The sequence below is a fragment of the Mustelus asterias genome, unplaced genomic scaffold, assembly GCF_964213995.1.
Source record: "Mustelus asterias unplaced genomic scaffold, sMusAst1.hap1.1 HAP1_SCAFFOLD_195, whole genome shotgun sequence".
Taxonomy (NCBI): Eukaryota; Metazoa; Chordata; class Chondrichthyes; order Carcharhiniformes; family Triakidae; genus Mustelus; species Mustelus asterias.
Window position 1 is genome coordinate 37,983 of NW_027590188.1, and position 21,719 is coordinate 59,701.

Below are 21,719 nucleotides of genomic sequence, written 5' to 3' on the forward strand. Positions count from 1 at the left end.
CGAGGAAGCTGCTCTCTAATCTGTAATGATGACCTCAGATACAGGTGGTACAATGGTTATAACACTGCTGTCTCATAGCACCGAGGAACCAGGTTCGATTCCCGGCTTGTGTGACTGTCTTTGCGGAATTTGTACGTTCTCCTCGGGTCTGCATGTGTTTCCTCCGAGTGCTCCAGTTCCTTCCCACACTCCAAAGATGTGCAGGTCCTGTTGATTGGTCATGCTAAATTGCCCCTTCGTGTCAAGGGGATCAGCAGGGCAAATACGTGGGCCTGGGTGGGATTGTGATTGGTGCAGACTTGATAGGCTGAATGGCCTCCTTCTGCGCAATTAAGTGAGGAGTTAAGAAGGAAAATGGCATTGATGCCTGTATTGTAAAGAGTTTGTTTAAAAATAGGGAACTTCCACTTTCATTCTGTCTAAGATGGAGTGAGCAAGATCAGACAGTGTGTAACCCGGGGAGGATGGAGTCAGTGAGATCAGACAGTGTGTAACCCGGGGAGGATGGAGTCAGTGAGATCAGACAGTGTGTAACCCGGGGAGGATGGAGTCAGTGAGATCAGACAGTGTGTAACCCGGGGAGGATGGAGTCAGTGAGATCAGACAGTGTGTCACCCGGGGAGGATGGAGTCAGTGAGGTCAGGCTGTGTGTAACCCGGGGAGGATGGAGTCAGAGAGATCAGACAGTGTGTAACCCGGGGAGGATGGAGTCAGTGAGTTCAGACAGTGTGTAACCCGCGGAGGATGGAGTCAGTGAGATCAGACAGTGTGTAACCCGGGGAGGATGGAGTCAGTGAGATCAGACAGTGTGTAACCCGGGGAGGATGGAGTCAGTGAGATCAGACAGTGTGTAACCCGGGGAGGATGGAGTCAGTGAGATCAGACAGTGTGTAACCCGGGGAGGATGGAGGCAGTGAGATCAGACAGTGTGTAACCCGGGGAGGATGGAGTCAGTGAGATCAGACAGTGTGTAACCCGGGGAGGATGGAGTCAGTGAGATCAGACAGTGTGTAACCCGGGGAGGATGGAGTCAGTGAGATCAGACAGTGTGTAACCCGGGGAGGATGGAGTCAGTGAGATCAGACAGTGTGTAACCCGGGGAGGATGGAGTCAGTGAGATCAGACAGTGTGTAACCCGGGGAGGATGGAGTCAGTGAGATCAGACAGTGTGTAACCCGGGGAGGATGGAGGCAGTGAGATCAGACAGTGTGTAACCCGGGGAGGATGGAGGCAGTGAGATCAGATAGTTTGTGAACTTGGTTAATATGTCGAATGATAATACTGTAATTGAAACATTTCCAACACTCCTGCTTCCCCTTCAGCATCTTTTGATGTTGGGTATGTGGCTAACTTGTCATTTTGATTCACACTGGCTCTATTTGACTCTCTTTCTCTTTTGGCATAATCAGATCTCCGGGGGATCGCTGGATTAATTGTGAAAATCCACAGTTGCAATTCAGCAGGGATTGTGACCTGAAGAACTATAAGAGGTGAACCAGCACAGTATTGTGAGAGCGCCAGCCCGAGAGAACCCTTCACATTCAAACAGCTTCCATATATTTTCTGGAGAGGAAGGTAAGAGGAAGTTCCATTTACTCTGGTCCTGTTGCAAGTACAAAAAGATGATAAAGTGAGGTTGGAAATGCTGAGTGAGATGTGGAGTGTGTGAGCACCAAGCACAATTATCCAGTGTAAGGCTGTGTGATGTACCATGAAGTTGGAAAGAGGATGTGTTGGAACTATTGAATGGCATCAAGGTTGGTAAGTCGCCGGGACCGGATGGGATGTACCCCAGGTTACTGTGGGAGGCGAGGGAGGAGATTGCGGAGCCTTTGGCGATGATCTTTGCATCGTCGATGGAGACGGGAGAGGTTCCGGAGGATTGGAGGATTGCGGATGTGGTCCCTATATTCAAGAAAGGGAACAGGGACAGCCCGGGAAATTACCGACCGGTGAGTCTAACCTCAGTGGTTGGTAAGTTGATGGAGAGGATCCTGAGAGACAGGATTTATGATCATCTAGAGAAGTTTAGTATGATCAAAAGTAGTCAGCACGGCTTTGTCAGGGGCAGGTCGTGCCTTACGAGCCTGGTTGAGTTCTTTGAAAATGTGACCAAGCACATTGACGAAGGAAGAGCGGTGGATGTGGTCTATATGGACTTCAGCAAAGCGTTCGATAAGGTCCCCCATGCAAGACTTCTTGAGAAAGTGAGAGGGCATGGGATCCAAGGGGCTGTTGCCTTGTGGATCCAGAACTGGCTTGCCTGCAGAAGGCAGAGAGTGGCTGTGGAGGGGTCTTTCTCTGCATGGAGGTCAGTGACCAGTGGAGTGCCCCAGGGATCTGTTCTGGGACCCTTGCTGTTTGTCATTTTCATAAATGACCTGGATGAGGAAGTGGAGGGATGGGTTGGTAAGTTTGCTGACGACACCAAGGTAGGTGGTGTTGTGGATAGTTTGGAGGGATGTCAGAAGTTGCAGCGAGACATAGATAGAATGCAAGACTGGGCGGAGAAGTGGCAGATGGACTTCAACCCGGATAAGTGTGTAGTGATCCATTTTGGCAGATCCAATGGGATGGAGCAGCAGTATAAAATGAAGGGTACCATTCTTAGCAGTGTAGAGGATCAGAAGGACCTTGGGGTCCGGGTCCATAGGACTCTTAAATCGGCCTCGCAGGTGGAGGATGCGGTCAAGAAGGCGTATGGCGTACTAGCCTTCATTAATCGAGGGATTGAGTTTAGGAGTCGGGAGATAATGCTGCAGCTTTATAGGACCCTGGTTAGACCCCACTTGGAGTACTGTGCGCAGTTCTGGTCACCTCATTACAGGAAAGATGTTGAAGCCATTGAAAGGGTGCAGAGGAGATTTACAAGGATGTTGCCTGGATTGGGGGGCATGCCTTATGAGGATAGGTTGAGGGAGCTTGGTCTCTTCTCCCTGGAGAGACGAAGGATGAGAGGTGACCTGATAGAGGTTTACAAGATGTTGAGGGGTCTGGATAGGGTGGACTCTCAGAGGCTATTTCCAAGGGCTGAAATGGTTGCTACGAGAGGACACAGGTTTAAGGTGCTGGGGGGTAGGTACAGGGGGGATGTCAGGGGTAAGTTTTTCACTCAGAGGGTGGTGGGTGAGTGGAATCGGCTGACGTCGGTGGTGGTGGAGGCAAACTCGTTGGGGTCTTTTAAGAGACTTCTGGATGAGTACATGGGATTTAATGGGATTGAGGGCTATAGATAGGCCTAGAGGTGGGGATGTGATCGGCGCAACTTGTGGGCCGAAGGGCCTGTTTGTGCTGTGGCTTTCTATGTTCTATTAAGTTGGAGCAGTTTGTGTCTCGTGAAACACCGCGCCTGAATTTCACAAGCCCCCGACAGTGTCACGTTTTGGTGTTTAAAACACGCAATATTGGAATTGCAGTTTCATTGTTAAACAGAACTGGTTGACTGTTCTGGGTTAATCTTCCTCTGAACTGAACTGAGGGTGTGTTGTGGGAAATTCACCACTTCGGAGTCAGACTTGGAGGTTCAACAAACAGTTTTATTCAGACAAAGCTTTGGGAGAAGCGCTGGCACTCCGCAGTACAGGCACTCACCTTCTCAACTACACATTGTTAGATAATAGACAGTGTGGACATTAGCCGTTAGCACATCGTTACAAGTTGAGTAGACAGGTACGGACATCGACAGTTAACACATGGTTATACATAGAGTAGATACATATCTGCAGTTATGTCTTCCATCAATGGCTGATCTTGTTATATACATTTATGTCCCTCATCAGTGGCTGATCTCGTCATCAAACTCATTGTTCTGGGTCTGCTTTTATCTCAAGTTTAAGGTGCCTCAAGGTCTGACCTGTTTCCTGCAGTAATTTAAACACTAAAGGTTTTAACTCTTTATGTAATGTCTGTGCCCAAAGTCAGTGCCTCTTAATGTCTTTTTCCAGAGTCCATTTTGTGTGCCGGGTAACCATTTTGTCTCCTTTACTTTGATTTCTCTCCAACAAGGTGTGTGATGGTGGTTTTGTTATTTCCGTTTTCAGTTATTTTTGCTGAGCGATTTCCTGTGTTGCCAGGGTAACGATCTGACTGATCTCAGTACCAGAGGCAGAGGTGTGGACACCAACCGGTGGAGAGAAAGCAGCTGGGTGGGGGGCCAGGCGAGGGGATCAGTCCGTGTGAGGCAGATTCTGGAGATAGACAGAGGCGATGAGATATGTTAATCAGAAAGGAGAGAGAGTCCAGGGCGAACCGACACTGAGAGAGACGGGGGTCAGGGAGAAGAGGAAAAACAGTGAGCTGGAGAGAGACACACTGATACAGACGCAGGGAAGATAGAAATTGAGATATGAAGTGAGGAAGCAGCAACGATTAAAAAACAGGGAGCCAGTGGTGGGGCAATTTGTGTATATCAGAGAGGGCATTAGTAGTGTCGTGAGAGATGACCCTTAGTTAAGACCATAAGACCATAAGACATAGGAGCGGAAGTAAGGCCATTCGGCCCATCGAGTCCACTCCACCATTCAATCATGGTTGATTTCAACTCCATTTACCCGCTCTCTCCCCATAGCCCTTAATTCCTCGAGAAATCAAGAATTTATCAATTTCTGTCTTGAAGACGCTCAACGTCTCGGCCTCCACAGCCCTCTGTGGCAATGAATTCCAGTTCTTGAAGATCAAAGTGTAAAATCAGTTGGGTGGCCCTGAGTAACAGCCAGGGACAGAAACCATTGGTGTGAATTGTTTGTGCTCCCAATTTCCTTCCAACAAGCGCACAGGTGAACTCATCCTATTGGCAAACCAAATACATTAAATCAGATAAACTGAGACACAAAATTAAAGCAGGGGCCCCTTAAAAAGTCAGGAACTGCCCTCTGCAAAATAAAGCAAAGTGTAAAGGAAACTTAAAATATCAGATCAGCACGTGATTAAAGGGATCGATAATGGACGCCAGCCCCCGCCGGGCCTCAATGGTGCTTGTGGACTAAGCATGCTCCCTCTCCAGGGACACCCTGCCACATATGTAGCTCCAGTCGAGGGGAAGTCAGTCGTGTGGGACGATCATTTTGGTTGCCGTCTGCCTGGGCCTAATTATGGCCAATCTAGCCAGGCCCAGGAGCAGGTTCACAGGGAGGTCCTCTGCCTTCCTCACCCCTACCCCTCCGTACCAGGTGCCCGTAGATCAGGAGCGTGGGACTGAAGTGCAAACAGAACATCAATGAAAGTTATTTGGGGGAACCAAAAGGGAGTGCAGCCGAAGACATTGAATGTAGACGTGGCCCACGGACTCCACAAGATCCCAAGAAGGGCAGGTTTCTTGTGAGCCAGTGAATCGGTACAATTTACGGTTGCGTGGTCTCGCTGCGTGCACCAGCTTCCACCCCAGGTCCCCAATGTATTGGAAGAGGATCCCTTCAGAGGGGGACCTCCACTGGGAACCTCCGCCGCCAGACAGCAGCAAGGCGAACCAAGGCGTGTCCGGGTGATGGGTGAGGATACAGTAGTGGAAGGTGTGCAGCAGCAGCCCAGACAGGAAACCCTTTGTGCTGAGGCAAAAGGCATGGAGGGCATTTCTGCAAGGCAGCTCAAACTATGGGGTGCCAGATCCAGGAAGTGAGGTCTGGGTTTCGGGTCAATGTGAAGTTCTGCCCGAGCAGGTACGTTTAGACGGGATCCCATCACACAGTTGCGTCTCCTCGAGACCACGTGTGATGTCGTGTCCGAGCACGACCGTCCTCAGGTCATAGATTCCATTGGCCATGAGCTGAAAGTCCTCCACCACATACTCAGCAAGCTCGTGGGGTGTCATCCAGTCCACTCCACCACCAGCACGTCCTTTACCCTGTCACACAGCAGTCACAGCCTTCCTCTCTGCCAGCCAACTGAAATGGTATTGGTGGAGGAGCAGATTCCACAGCAGCGGCTTCCGAACGACAGCTGCTACTCCAGACAGGGGAGAGATGTACCTCGAGGTGACCATGACCCAGACTTTCAGAAGGAGGGAGAGTAATTTCACACCTGGCGGAAGACGTACATCGCCAGGGCACACCATTGAGGAGGGGATTCAACGAGGAGGTATCCCTGCAGGGTCTGAAGGTGGAAGGTCACCAGTGCCTGATCACCCTCCCTCAGCAGGAGACTCCGAACCACAGCAGTGACCCAGTGCGGTCTTTTCTCCCAGAAGAACTCTACGAGTGTTCTCTGGATGTTTATGACAAAGGTGGGGAGGGGTCGAAGTGACCAGCCGGTACCACAGCATGGAGGCAATCAGCTGGTTTATGATGAGAACCTGCGCCCTGTAAGATAGCACTCAGAGCAGTCCTGTCCAGCTATTCGGACGAGCGGAGACCTTGGCCTCCAGCTCTTGCCAATTCGCCAAAGTGTTATTCAAATATGTGAAGCCGTGTTCCATCTTTGGACGTGACTTATCAGGTGTTAATATCAAGTGGGATCGTAATGCTGTGATCATGTTGAATTCCAGAACACTTCTGAATGGCCCACGTCTGTTTAAAGTTGATTTATTAGTGTCCCAAGTAGGCTTACATTAACACTGCAATGAAGTTACTGTGAGAATCCCTGAGTTGCCACGCTCCAGTGCCTGTGCGGCTACACTGAGGGAGAATTTAGCATGGCCAATGCACTGAACCATCATGTCTTTCGGACCAGGGTAGGAAACTGGAGCATCCCGAGTAAACCCACACAGACATGGGAGAAAGTGTGGACTCCTCACGGACAGTCACCCAAGCCAGGAATCGAACCCGGGTCCCTGGCGCAGTGAGGCAGTCGTGTTAACCACTGTGCCACCCGATTTGCCCCCTCTCCTCCCTCCCTGAGCCATTTGATTTATTATTGTCACATGTATTAGTATACAGTGAGAAGTATTATTTCTTGCGTGCTATACTGACAAAGCAGACCATACACAGAGAAGGAAAGTCGAGAGTTGGGTGTTATAGTCATTGTTAGGGTGCAGAGAAAAATCAACTTAATGTGATGTCGGTTCATTCAAAAGTCTGGAGAGTTTAAAAGAGTTTTAGAACCATAGAGTGAGAGGTAGAATTAGAGTGCAGGCTGCGCACAGCTCGCAAGGAGTCTGTCGCACCATCTTGGATGAATGTTCATTTGCTCTTTCTCCTCCCTACCTGAAGCATTTGCTCTCTCTCTCTCTCTCTCTCCTCCCTCCCTGAACCATTTTGTTCTCCCTCACCTCCCTGAACCAGTTGCTCTCTGTTGTTGAACCATTTACGCTCTCTCTCTGTCTGTCCCTCTACTATTCCATCTCTTCTCCTTTCTCTAAAATAGCTATGACTGTCACATCACAGTCTGAACTCTCTCGTTTCCTTCTCTATGAATGGTATGCTTTGTCTGTACCTTGCGCAAGAAACAATACTTTTCACTGTGTGCTCATACATGCGACAGTAATACATCAAACGTACTGGGTTTCTTTCTATCAATCAGTGACCATAATGAGGCTGAGCTCTCTATTGGCGAGGGACAGCTGATTGACATCTGGCTCCATGGATACGAGGAGGGGGGCAGCGTAATTCCTCCCTTGGGCTTCTCGCATGCGCAGGGACAGTCATGACCAGCAATGGGCCTGTGCAGAATCAAACCGGAAACAGGGCACGGGACCACTCAACACGCATGCATCAGCATGCCGTCTGAGCGTGCGCGAGAGGAAATGGTGACCGAATAACGGTGAGAAAGTGTTTGAAAAGAAACAGCCTCAGCACTGAAAATCTGGGTGATTCCAGTATATACTCAGTATTGATGGTCTGAATACAGACCATCAATACTGAGTATAACTGGGTGATTCTAGTCTGAATAAACAGCATTATAACACTGAGTATATCTGGGAGATTCTAGTCTGAATAAACAGCATCAATACTGAGTATATCTGGGAGATTCTAGTCTGAATAAACAGCATTAACACTGAGAATATCTGGGAGATTCTAGTCTGAATAAACAGCATTATAACACTGAGAATATCTGGGAGATTCTAGTCTGAATAAACAGCATCAATACTGAGAATATCTGGGAGATTCTAGTCTGAATAAACAGCATTATAACACTGAGTATATCTGGGAGATTCTAGTCTGAATAAACAGCATCAATACTGAGAATATCTGGGAGATTCTAGTCTGAATAAACAGCATCAATACTGAGAATATCTGGGAGATTCTAGTCTGAATAAACAGCATTATAACACTGAGAATATCTGGGAGATTCTAGTCTGAATAAACAGCATTAATACTGAGTATATCTGGGAGATTCTAGTCTGAAAACAGATCATCAATCATAGAAACCCTACAGTGCAGAAACAGGCCATTCGGCCCATCAAGTCTGCACCGACCACAATCCCACCCAGGCCTTACTCCTACCCAGGCCTTACTCCCATATCCCTACACATTTACCCGCTAATCCCTCTAACCTACGCATCTCAGGACACTAAGGGTCAATTTTAGCATGGCCAATCAACCTAACCCGCACATCTTTGGACTGTGGGAGGAAACCGGAGCACCCGGAGGAAACCCACACAGACATGAGGAGAATGTGCAAACTCCACACAGACAGTGACCCAAGCCGGGAATCGAACCCAGTTCCCTGGAGCTGCGAAGCAGCAGTGCTAACCACTGTGCTACCGTGCCGCCCCATCCTGAGTATATGTCTCTCCACTTCCCTGAATTCTCATTCTATCTCTTCCTCTCTCTCCCTCAATATCTCCCTCCTCCTTCCCTGAACCAGTTGCGTCCTCCCTCTCTCCTTTCTCTTCCTCTCCCTCCTCCTTGAACCACTTGCTCTCTCTCTCTCCTCCTTCCCTGAACAATTTGCTCACTCTGTTTGCTCCCTCCCTGAGCAATTTGCTCTCCCGCCTCCCCTCGATTTGATGTGTCCCTTGTCAATTATGAGGGCTCGGGTCAATTATGAGGTTCATTGCTGCCTCTTGCTGGCTGGGATTGTCTCCAATGGCAGCGAATCCACAGCGAGTCTATAAAATAATGAGGGCACAGATCAGCTGGATAGTTCATGTCTTTTCCCAAAGGTCGGGGAGTCTAAACCTTAGAGGGCAGAGGTTGAAGGTGAGAGGGGCAATTATTTCACACAGAGGGTGGTGAGTGTCTGGAACGAGCTGCCAGAGGGAGTAGTAGAGGTGGGGACAATGTTGTCTTTTAAAAAGCATTTAGTTAGATGGGTCTAGAGGGATATGGGCCAAATGTGGGCAATTGGGACGAGTTTCGGGGTTTAAAAACAGGGGCAGCCTGGACAAGTTGGGCTGAAGGGCCTGTTTCCCTGCTGTATGTAAATCTGAATGATGACGCAATGAGGTGCCGCCCACTCAGTGACGTGGCTGGAAGCGGCCGTTCAACGGTTTCCGCGCGCGGCTGGAGGGGGCGTTCTGACGTCAATGCCGACGCACAGCACGTGACCTGGATCTGGCCAATCGGCGAGCGGGACAATCAGCCGCCCGCCGCCGTCTCGAGTGCGGAGTTCAGGCGCCGCGCCGTTTCTCACTGCGTGTGCGGGGCTTTCCCAGCGGCTTCACACCGAATCTTTGAGTCACGGTAAGGAATTAAATGAGAGAAAAAGTCTCCGCTTCAGCGGCGCCGACTCTCGCTGACTGGGATTGTCCCCAGTGGCAGCGAGTCGCTGCTTCATCACAAGCTGCCCGAGTGCGCCCCGCACTGGCTGCCAATCATTCTGCTGGAGCGGCCTCCTATTGGCTGTGTTCATGTGACGGACAGCAGAACGCACCAATGGGGAATGAGGGTGCAGTGAGGTCCCGCCCACTCAGAGCGGCTCGCGGTCACGTGGCGCGGCCGTTGACGGTTTCTGCGCGCGGCTGGAGAGGGGGGTCTGAAGTCACTGTCCGCTCACAGCACGTGACCGGGAGCTGACCAATCGGCGGAAAGCAGCCCGAGTGCGCCTGCGCGAACTTCACTCCGGAGGGTGCGGCCCGCTTCCTACTGCGCGCAGGCGCACTGCGGTTTGTTCACTGCGTATCCGGGTATTTCCGGGTTTGTGAATCACGGGGAGGAATTAACGGCCCAGAAAAAGTTTCAACTCCAACAACATTCAGCTTGAGGATTAAAATGTCGGTTTCCTGTGTAAATACAGCCCGTCTTTGTATCATATTAACAGAGCGGGGACGGTCAGTTACATTGTGGGCGGCGCGATGGCTCAGTGGTTGGTGCTGCGGTCTCACAGCGCCAGGGAGCCGGCTTCAATTCCCGGCCTTGGCTCACTGTCTGTGTGGAGTCTGCACATTCTCCCCGTGTCTGCGGCCCTTTCCTCACACTCTCCAAACATCAGCAGCACAGGGGCACTGGCCAGGCTCAGTTGCTGCTCAGTGTCAGGGGGGATTAGCAGGGTCAACACGGGGAGAGGGTCTGGGTGGGATTGTGGGCGGTACAGACTGGATGGACCAAATGGCCTCCTCCTGCACTGCAGCAATTGGATGATTCAATGTTTCACAGAAAGATCTGTTATTACAATCCAGGCCGTGTCTGTGTAAACCCTGCTGCAGCATCTAAATTACTGCAATCAAGCGCTTGTCTGAGTAAACACAGCACCAGATCTCTCTCCATTATTTCAGTCTGGGCCCTGTATGAGCATTTGTAGCACATGAAACTAAATTGCTTTGTGCGGCTGTAAATCAACAAATGCAAGGAAACTGACAGAGGTTGATTGAATACGAGGATACGTGCACATTCACAGTGCAACACGTGTATTGCCACAGCAGCCCCAAATCCCAAACTCTATAGAATCATAGAATCCCTCCAATGCAGATGGAGGCCATTCGGCCCATCGTGTCTGCACCGACCACAATCCCACCCAGGCCCTACCCCCACATATTTACCCGCTAATCCCTCTAACCTACGCATTTTAGGATTCTAAGGGGCAATTTTTAACCTGGCCAATCAACCTAACCCGCACATCTTTGGACTGTGGGAGGAAACCGGAGCACCTGGAGGAATCCCACGCAGACACGAGGAGAACGTGCAAACTCCACACAGACAGTGTGTAACCCGGGGAGGATGGAGTCAGTGAGATCAGACGGTGTGTAATCCGGGGGGGATGGAGTCAGTGAGATCAGACAGTGTGTACCCCAGGCAGGATGGACCGATTAGCGAGAGGCAACATGGTTTTGTGAAGGGGAGGTCATGTCTCACTAACTTCATCGAGTTTTTTGAGGAAGTGACGAAGATGATTGAGGGTAGGGCAGTGGATGTTGTTTTATATAGACTTCAGTAAGGCGTTTGACAAGGTCCATCATGGCAGACTGGTGGAGGTGAAGTCGCATGGGATCAGGGGTGAGCTGGCAAGGTGGATACAGAACTGGCTCAGTCAAAGAAGACAGAGGGTAGCAGTGGAAGGGTGTGTTTCTGAATGGAGGCCTGTGACAAATGACGTTCCTCATGGATCAGTGCTTGAACCTTTGCTGTTCGTAACATATATATATAAATGATTTGGAGGAAAATGTAACTAGATTGATTAGTAAGTTCGTGGACGACAGAAAAGTTGGTGGATTTGCGGATAGCGATGATGACCATCAGAGGATACAGCAGGATATAGATCAGTTGGAGACTTGGGTGGAGAGATGGCAGATAGAGTTTAATCCAGACATATGTGAGGTAATGCGTTTTGAAAGGTCTAATACAGATAGAAAATATACAGTAAATGACAGAACCCTTAAGATTATTGATTGGCAGAGGGATCTGGGTGGACAGGTACACAGTTCACTGAAAGTGGCAATGCAGGTGGAGAAGGTAGTCAAGAAGGCATACGGCACGCTTGCCTTCATCGGTTGGGGCATTGAGTTTAAAAATTGGCAAGACATGTTGCAGCTTTATAGAACCTTAGTTAGGCTGCGCTGGGAACATAGTGTTCAATACTGGTCGTCACACTACCAGAAGGATCTGGAGGCTTTGGAGAGGGTACAGAAAGGATGTTCCTGGTATGGAGGGCATTAGCTATGAAGAGAGTTTGGAGAAACTTGGTTTGTCCTCACTGGAACGGCGGAAGTTGAGGGGCGACCTGACAGAAGTCTACAAGATTATGAGGGGCATGGACAGAGTGGATAGTCAGAAGCTGCTTCCCAGGGTGGAAGAGTCAATTATTAGGGAGCACAGGTTTAAGGTGCGAAGGGCAAGACTTAAAGGAGATGTACGAGGCAAGTATTTTTACACGGAGGGTGGTGGGTGTCTGGAACTCACTGCCGGGGGAGGTAGTCGAAGCAGATACGATAGTGAGATTTAAGGGGCATTTGGACAAATACGTAAATAGGATGGGAATAGAGGGATAGGGTCCCTGGAAGGGTTGGGGATTTTAGTTAAGTCAGGCAGCATGGTCAGGCTAAGAGGACCTAAGGGCCTGTTCCTGTGCTGTAATTTTCTTTGATGCAGTCAGACAGATCAGACAGTGTGTAACCCGGGGAGGATGGAGTCAGTGAGATCAGACAGTGTGTAACCCGGGGAGGATGGAGTCAGTGAGATCAGACAGTGTGTAACCCGGGGAGGATGGAGTCAGTGAGATCAGACAGTGTGTAACCCGGGGAGGATGGAGTCAGTGAGATCAGACAGTGTGTAACCCGGGGAGGATGGAGTCAGTGAGATCAGACAGTGTGTAACCCGGGGAGGATGGAGTCAGTGATATCAGATCGTGTGTAACACGAGGGGGATGGAGTCAGTGAGATCAGACAGTGTGTAACCCGGGGAGGATGGAGTCAGTGAGATCAGACAGTGTGTAACCCGGGGAGGATGGAGTCAGTGAGATCAGACAGTGTGTAACCCGGGGAGGATGGAGTCAGTGAGATCAGGCAGTGTGTAACCCGGGGAGGATGGAGTCAGTGAGATCAGACAGTGTGTAACCCGGGGAGGATGGAGTCAGTGATATCAGATCGTGTGTAACACGAGGGGGATGGAGTCAGTGAGATCAGACAGTGTGTAACCCGGGGAGGATGGAGTCAGTGAGATCAGACAGTGTGTAACCCGGGGAGGATGGAGTCAGTGAGATCAGACAGTGTGTAACCCGGGGAGGATGGAGTCAGTGAGATCAGGCAGTGTGTAACCCGGGGAGGATGGAGTCAGTGAGATCAGGCAGTGTGTAACCCGGGGAGGATGGAGTCAGTGAGATCAGATCGTGTGTAACCCGGGGAGGATGGAGTCAGTGAGATCAGACAGTGTGTAACCCGGGGAGGATGGAGTCAGTGAGATCAGACAGTGTGTAACCCGGGGAGGATGGAGTCAATGAGATCAGACAGTGTGTAACCCGGGGAGGATGGAGTTAGTGAGATCAGATAGTTTATGAACTTTGTTCATATTTCGAATGATAATATCGTAATTGAAACATTTCCAACATTCCTGCTTCCCCTTCAGCATCTTTTGATGTCGGGTATGTGGCTAAATTGTCATTTTGATTCACACTGGCATTATTTGACTCTCTTTCTCTCTTGGCAGAATCAGATCTCCGGGAGATCGCTGGATTAATTGTGAATATCCACAGTTGCAATTCAGCAGGGATTGTGCCCTGAAGAACTATAAGAGGTGAACCAGCACAGTATTGTGAGAGCGCCAGCCAGAGAGAACCCTTCACATTCAAACAGCTTCCATATATTTTCTGGAGAGGAAGGTAAGAGGAAGTTCCATTTACTCTGGTCCTGTTGCAAGTACAAAAAGATGTTAAGGTGAGGTTGGAAATGCTGAGTGAGATATGGAGTGTGTGAGCACCAAGCACCATTATCCAGTGTAAGGCTGTGTGATGTACCATGAAGTTGGAGCAGTTTGTGTCTCGTGAAACACCGTGCTTGAATTTCACAAGCCCCCGACAGTGTCACGCTTTGGTGTTTAAAACACGCAATATTGGAATTGCAGTTTCATTGTTAAACAGAACTGGTTGACTGTTCTGGGATAATCTTCCTCTGAACTGAACTGAGGGTGTGTTGTGGGAAATTCACCACTTCGGAGTCAGACTTGGAGGTTCAACAAACAGTTTTATTCAGACAAAGCTTTGGGAGAAGCGCTGGCACTCCGCAGTACAGGCACTCACCTTCTCAACTACACAATGGTAGTTGAGCATCTTTTATACATTGTTCGATAATAGACAGTGTGGACATTAGCCGTTAGCACATCGTTACAAGTTGAGTAGACAGGTACGGACATCGACAGTTAACACATGGTTATACATAACTGCAGATATGTATCTACTCTATGTCTTCCATCAATGGCTGATCTTGTTATATACATTTATGCATTTATGTCCCTCATCAGTGGCTGATCTCGTCATCAAACTCATTGTTCTGGGTCTGCTTTTATCTCGAGTTTAAGGTGCCTCAAGGTCTGACCTGTTTCCTGCTGTAATTTAAACACTAAAGGTTTTAACTCTTTATGTAATGTCTGTGCCCAAAGTCAGTGCCTCTTAATGTCTTTTTCCAGAGTCCATTTTGTGTGCCGGGTAACCATTTTGTCTCCTTTGATTTCTCTCCAACAGGGTGTGTGATGGTGGTTCTGTTATTTCCGTTTTCAGTTATTTTTGCTGAGCGATTTCCTGTGTTGCCAGGGTAACGATCTGACTGATCTCAGTACCAGAGGCAGAGGTGTGGACACCAACCGGTGGAGAGAAAGCAGCTGGGTGGGGGGCCAGGCGAGGGGATCAGTCCGTGTGAGGCAGATTCTGGAGATAGACAGAGGCAATGAGATATGTTAATCAGAAAGGAGAGAAAGTCCAGGGCGAACCGACACTGAGACAGACGGGGGTCAGGGAGAAGAGGAAAAACAGTGAGCTGGAGAGAGACACACTGATACAGACACAGGGAAGATAGAAATTGAGATGGGAAGTGAGGAAGCAGCAACGATAAAAAACAGGGAGCCAGTGGTGGGGCAATTTGTGTATATCAGAGAGGGCATTAGTAGTGTCGTGAGAGATGACCCTTAGTTCTTGAAGATCAAAGTGTAAAATCAGTTGGGTGGCCCTGAGTAACAGCCAGGGACAGAAACCATTGGTGTGAATTGCTTGTGCTCCCAATTTCCTTCCAACAAGCGCACAGGTGAACTCATCCTATTGGCAAACCAAATACATTAAATCTGATAAACTGAGGGACAAAATTAAGTAAGAAGTTTAACAACACCAGGTTAAAGTCCAACAGGTTTATTTGGTAGCAAAAGCCACACAAGCTTCACACTTGTGTGGCTTTTGCTACCAAATAAACCTGTTGGACTTTAACCTGGTGTTGTTAAACTTCTTACTGTGTTTACCCCAGTCCAACGCCGGCATCTCCACATCAGGACAAAATTAAAGCAGTGGCCCCTTAAGTCAGGAACTGCCCTCTGCAAAATAAAGCAAAGTGTAAAGGAAACTTAAAATATCAGATCAGCACGTGATTAAAGGGATCGATAATGGACGCCAGCCCCTGCCGGGCCTCAATGGAGCTTGTGGATTAAGCATGCTCCCTCTCCAGGGACACCCTGCCATGTATGTAGCTCCAGTCGAGGGGAAGACAGTCGTGTGGGACGATCATTTTTGTTGCCATCTGCCTGGGTCTAATTATGGCCAATCTAGCCAGGCCCAGGAGCAGGTTCACAGGGAGGTCCTCTGCCTTCCTCACCCCTACCCCTCCGTACCAGGTGCCCATAGATCAGGAGCGTGGGACTGAAGTGCAAACAGAACATCAATGAAAGTTATTTGGGGAACCAAAAGGGAGTGCAGCCGAAAACATTGAATGTAGACGTGGCCCACGGACTCCACAAGATCCCAAGAAGGGCCGGTTTCTTGTGAGCCAGTGAATCGGTACAATTTACGGTTGCGTGGTATCGCTGCGTGCACCAGCTTCCACCCCAGGTCCCCATTGTATTGGAAGAGGATCCCTTCAGAGGGGGACCTCCACTGGGAACCTCCGCCGCCAGACAGCAGCAAGGCGAACCAAGGCGTGTGCGGGTGATGGGTGAGGATACAGTAGTGGAAGGTGTGCAGCAGCAGCCCAGACAGGAAACCCTTTGTGCTGTGGCAAAAGGCATGGAGGGCATTTCTGCAAGGCAGCTCACACTATGGGGTGCCAGATCCAGGAAGTGAGGTCTGGGTTTCGGGTCAATGTGAAGTTCCGCCCGAGCAGGTACGTTTAGACGGGATCCCATCACGCAGTTGCGCCTCCTCGAGACCACGTGTGACGTCGTGTCCGAGCACGACCGTTCTCAGGTCATAGATTCCATTGGCCATGAGCTGAAAGTCCTCCACCACATACTCAGCAAGCTCGTGGGGTGTCATCCAGTCCACTCCACCACCAGAACGTCCTTTACCCTGTCACACAGCAGCAACAGCCTTCCTCTCTGCCAGCCAACTGAAATGGTATTGGTGGAGGAGCAGATTCCACAGCAGCGGCTTCCGAACGACAGCTGCTACTCCAGACAGGGGAGAGATGTACCTCGAGGTGACCATGACCCAGACTTTCAGAAGGAGGGAGAGGAATTTCACACCTGGCGGAAGAAGTACATCGCCAGGGCACAGCATTGAGGAGGGGATTCAACGAGGAGGTATCCCTGCAGGGTCTGAAGGTGGAAGGTCACCAGTGCCTGATCGCCCTCCCTCAGCAGGAGACTCCGAACCACAGCAGTGACCCAGTGCGGTCTTTTCTCCCAGAAGAACTCTACGAGTGTTCTCTGGATGTTTATGACAAAGGTGGGGAGGGGTGGAAGTGACCAGCCGGTACCACAGCATGGAGTCAATCAGCTGGTTTATGATGAGAACCCGCGCCCTGTAAGATAGCACTCAGAGCAGTCCTGTCCAGCTATTCAGACGAGCGGAGACCTTGGCCTCCAGCTCTTGCCAATTCGCCAAAATGTTATTCAAATATGTGAAGCCGTGTTCCATCTTTGGACGTGACTTATCAGATGTTAATATCAAGTGGGATCGTAATGCTGTGATCATGTTGAATTCCAGAACACTTCTGAATGGCCCACGTCTGTTTAAAGTTGATTTATTAGTGTCACAAGTAGGCTTACATTAACACTGCAATGAAGTTACTGTGGAAGTCCCTGAGTTGCCACGCTCCAGTGCCTGTGCGGCTACACTGAGGGAGAATTTAGCATGGCCAATGCACTGGACCATCATGTCTTTCGGACCAGGGTAGGAAACTGGAGCATCCCGAGTAAACCCACACAGACATGGGAGAAAGTGTGGACCCCTCACGGACAGTCACCCAAGCCAGGAATCGAACCCGGGTCCCTGGCGCAGTGAGGCAGTAGTGCTAACCACTGTGCCACCCGATTTGCCCCCTGTCCTCCCTCCCTGAGCCATTTGATTGATTATTGTCACATGTATTAGTATACAGTGAGAAGTATTATTTCTTGCGTGCTATACTGACAAAGCATACCATACACAGAGAAGGAAAGTAGAGAGTTGGGTGTTATAGTCATTGTTAGGGTGCAGAGAAAAATCAACTCGATACAGTGTAGGTTCATTCAAAAGTCTGGAGAGTTTAAAAGAGTTCGAATCGAGTTTTAGAACCATAGAGTGAGAGGTAGAATTAGAGTGCAGGCTGCGCACAGCTCGCAAGGAGTCTGTCGCACCATCTTGGATGAATGTTCATTTGCTCTTTCTCCTCCCGACCTGAAGCATTTGCTCTCTCTCTCTCTCTCTCCTCCCTCCCTGAACCATTTTGTTCTCCCTCACCTCCCTGAACCAGTTGCTCTCTGTTGTTGAACCATTTGCGCTCTCTCTCTGTCTGTCCCTCTACTATTCCATCTCTTCTCCTTTCTCTAAAATAGCTATCACTGTCACATGACATTCTGAACTCTCTCGTTTCCTTCTCTATGAATGGTATGCTTTGTCTGTACCTTGTGCAAGAAACAATACTTTTCACTGTGTGCTCATACATGCGACAGTAATACATCAAACGTACTGGGTTTCTTTCTATCAATCAGTGACCATAATGAGGCTGAGCTCTCTATTGGCTCGGGACAGCTGATTGACATCTGGCTCCATGGATACGAGGAGGGGGGCAGCGTAATCCCTCCCTTGGGCTTCTCGCCTGCGCAGGGACAGTCATGACCGGCAATGCGCATGTACTGAATCAAACTGGAAACAGGGCGCGGGACCACTCAACACGCATGCATCAGCATGCCATCTGAGCATGCGCGAGAGGAAATGGTGACCGAATAACGGTGAGAAAGTGTTTGAAAAGAAACAGCCTCAGCACTGAAAATCTGGGTGATTCCAGTATATACTCAGTATTGATGGTCTGAATACAGACTATCAATACTGAGAATACCTGGGAGATTCTAGTCTGAATACAGACCATCAATACTGAGTATATCTGGGAGATTCTAGTCTGAATAAACAGCATTATACCACTGAGAATATCTGGGAGATTCTAGTCTGAATAAACAGCATCAATACTGAGAATATCTGGGAGATTCTGGTCTGAAAACAGATCATCATAGAAACCCTACAGTGCAGAAACAGGCCATTCGGCCCATCAAGTCTGCACCGACCACAATCCCACCCAGGCCCGACTCCCATATCCCTACACATTTACCCACTAATCCCTCTAACCTACGCATCTCAGGACACTAAGGGTCAATTTTAGCACGGCCAATCAACCTAACCCGCACATCTTTGGACTGTGGGAGGAAACCGGAGCACCCGGAGGAAACCCACACAGACATGAGGAGAATGTGCAAACTCCACACAGACAGTGACCCAAGCCGGGAATCGAACCCAGGTCCCTGGAGCTGTGAAGCAGCAGTGCTAACCACTGTGCTACCGTGCCGCCCCATCCTGAGTATATGTCTCTCCACTTCCCTGAATTCTCATTCTATCTCTTCCTCTCTCTCCCTCTATATCTCCCTCCTCCTTCCCTGAACCAGTTGCGCCCTCCCTCTCTCTCCCTCTCTCTTTCTCTTCCTCTCCCTCCTCCTTGAACCACTTGCTCTCTCTCTCTCTCCTCCTTCCCTGAACAATTTGCTCACTCTGTTTGCTCCCTCCCTGAACAATTTGCTCTCCCGCCTCCCCTCGATTTGATGTGTCCCTTGTCAATTATGAGGGCTCGGGTCAATTATGAGGTCTCCGTATCTCGATTTGCAGGTGTACTTTGATAATATATTTCAGACAAGTAGATAAAGTTCCGCTAACCAGGTGCAGAAAGTCACCCGGAATGATCCGGTTATGAGGCAGGGAGTGCAACTTGTCCAGAGAGGGAGGATGAGTAGAAAGCACCCGGAGTTACGGTGATAAGTGTGGGGAAGCTGGGAGTTGTCGGTGTTGCTGGATGTTTATTCTGGGCTATGAGAGCCTCATTCCCCCATCATTAAGAGGAAAGGTGCTGGAACGGGAGCACCAAGAGCACCCGGGGGTGCTGCCATTGGAAGAAACAACAAGAAGCTGTTTGTGGTGCTGCCCAAATGGAAGAGAAAGTGGGATGGTGCGAATGCTGCGCTTGGGGACGGAAGGTGCCGCCCTTGCTGCCTCTTGCTGGCTGGGATTGTCCCCAATGGCAGCGAATCCACAGCGAGTCGCTGCTTCATCACAATCTGCCCGACTCCACCCACACTGGCTGTCAATCATTCTGCTGGAGCGGCTTCCTATTGGCTGTGTTCAGCTGATGGACAGCAGAATGCACCAATGGAGAATGAGGGTGCAGTGATGGATTGTGCAATGAATCAATGAGGCTTTTGACAAGGTACCACATGGCAGGTTGTTGCACAACCTCCATCATGGGCCCCAGGGTGAGGTAGTTAAATGGATACAAAATTGGCTTGATGACAGAAGCCAGTGGATGGTTGTCCAGGGTTGTTTTTCAAACTGGAGGCCTGTGACCAGCGGTGTCCTCTGGGATCAGTGCTGGGTCCACTGTTATTTGTCATTTATATTAATGATTTGGATGAGAATATAGGAGGCATGGTTGGTAAGTTTGCAGATGACACTAAGATTGGTGGCATAGTGGACAGTGAAGAAGGTTATCTCGGGTTGCAACGGGATCTTGATCAATTGGGCCAGTGGGCTGACGAATGGCAGATGGAGTTTAATTTGGACAAATGCGAGGTGATGCATTTTGGTAGATTGATCCAGGGCAGGACTTACTCAGTTAATGGTAGGGTGTTGGGGAGAGTTACAGAACAAAGAGAGCTCGGGTACGGGTTCATGGCTCCTTGAAAGTGCAGTCACAGGTGGACAGAGTGAAGAATGCATTCCCCATGCCTGGTTTCATCGGTCAGAACATTGAATACAGGAGTTGGGACGTCTTGTTTAAGTTGTACAAGACATTGGTAAGGCCACACTTGGAATACTGTGTACAGTTCCGGTCACCCTATTATAGAAAGGATATTATTAAACTAGAAAGGTACAGAAAAGATTTACTGGGATGCTACCGGGACTTGATGGATTGAGTTCTAAGGAGGAGTTGGATGGACTGGGACTTTTTTCTTTGGAGCGTAGGAGGCTGAGGGGTGATCTTATCGAGGTCTATAAAATAATGAGGGCACAGATCAGCTGGATAGTTCATGTCTTTTCCCCAAGGTCGGGGAGTCTAAACCTTAGAGGGCAGAGGTTGAAGGTGAGAGGGGCAATTATTTCACACAGAGGGTGGTGAGTGTCTGGAACGAGCTGCCAGAGGCAGTAGTAGAGGTGGGGACAATTTTGTCTTTTAAAAAGCATTTAGTTAGATGGGTCTAGAGGGATATGGGCCAAATGTGGGCAATTGGGACGAGTTTCGGGGTTTAAAAACAGGGGCAGCCTGGACAAGTTGGGCTGAAGGGCCTGTTTCCCTGCTGTATGTAAATCTGAATGATGACGCAATGAGGTGCCGCCCACTCAGTGACGTGGCTGCTAAGCGGCCGTTAAACGGTTTCCGCGCGCGGCTGGAGGGGGCGTCCTGACGTCACTGCCGACGCACAGCACGTGACCTGGATCTGGCCAATCGGCGAGCGGGACAATCAGCCGCCCGCCGCCGTCTCGAGTGCGGAGTTCAGGCGCCGCGCCGTTTCTCACTGCGTGTGCGGGGCTTTCCCAGCGGCTTCACACCGAATCTTTGAGTCACGGTAAGGAATTAAATAAGAGAAAAAGTCTCCGCTTGAGCGGCGCCGACTCTCGCTGACTGGGATTGTCCCCAGTGGCAGCGAGTCGCTGCTTCATCACAAGCTGCCCGAGTGCGCCCCGCACTGGCTGCCAATCATTCTGCTGGAGCGGCTTCCTATTGGCTGTGTTCATTTGACGGACAGCAGAACGCACCAATGGGGAATGAGGGTGCGGTGAGGTCCCGCCCACTCAGTGAGAGCCGCTCGCGGTCACGTGGCGCGGCCGGTCACGGTTTCATTATAATTATAAATTTCAGAAACCATCAATTTGCACAATTTGTTTTTTCTAACCGCTCAAAACCACAATTGGTTCCCACCTCCACCTCTCACTCCCTCTCTCCCTTTCCCTTCTTCTCCCGCCTTTTCCCTCTCCCTATTCTCCCTCCCAGGGGGTGCAGCAGCTGCTGACACAGGAAAACCTTCTGCTCTTTGGCTGAAATGAGGGGGACATTTCTGCAAGGTGACTGAGACTGTGGGGCGCTGGCATGTGAGGGAAAAGCTCAGAGATTGAAATGCCAGTGATATTCTGCATCTTGCAATATGCACCTTTCGGCCCTCCAAGCTTGCACCGCCCATGCTGCCTGAACTAAAAAAACTACTCTTCCGGGGGCCATATCCCTCTATCCCCATCCTGTTCATGTATTTGTCAAGGCGCACCTTGAA

General features: G+C 49.8%; 1 protein-coding gene across 6 annotated transcripts in view; it reads left to right on the plus strand.

Annotated features, from left to right (window-relative positions):
• The window catches only part of LOC144485487 (NACHT, LRR and PYD domains-containing protein 3-like), a 190,384-nt gene that overhangs the window by 12,192 nt on the left and 156,473 nt on the right, over nt 1–21,719 (plus strand). For all 6 annotated transcript variants that reach the window (XM_078203616.1, XM_078203619.1, XM_078203618.1 and 3 more), the window contains exons 3-4: nt 1,410–1,575; nt 13,452–13,623. The gene's annotated coding sequence lies outside the window, so the exon portion shown is untranslated. The remainder of the gene's footprint in view (nt 1–1,409; nt 1,576–13,451; nt 13,624–21,719) is intronic.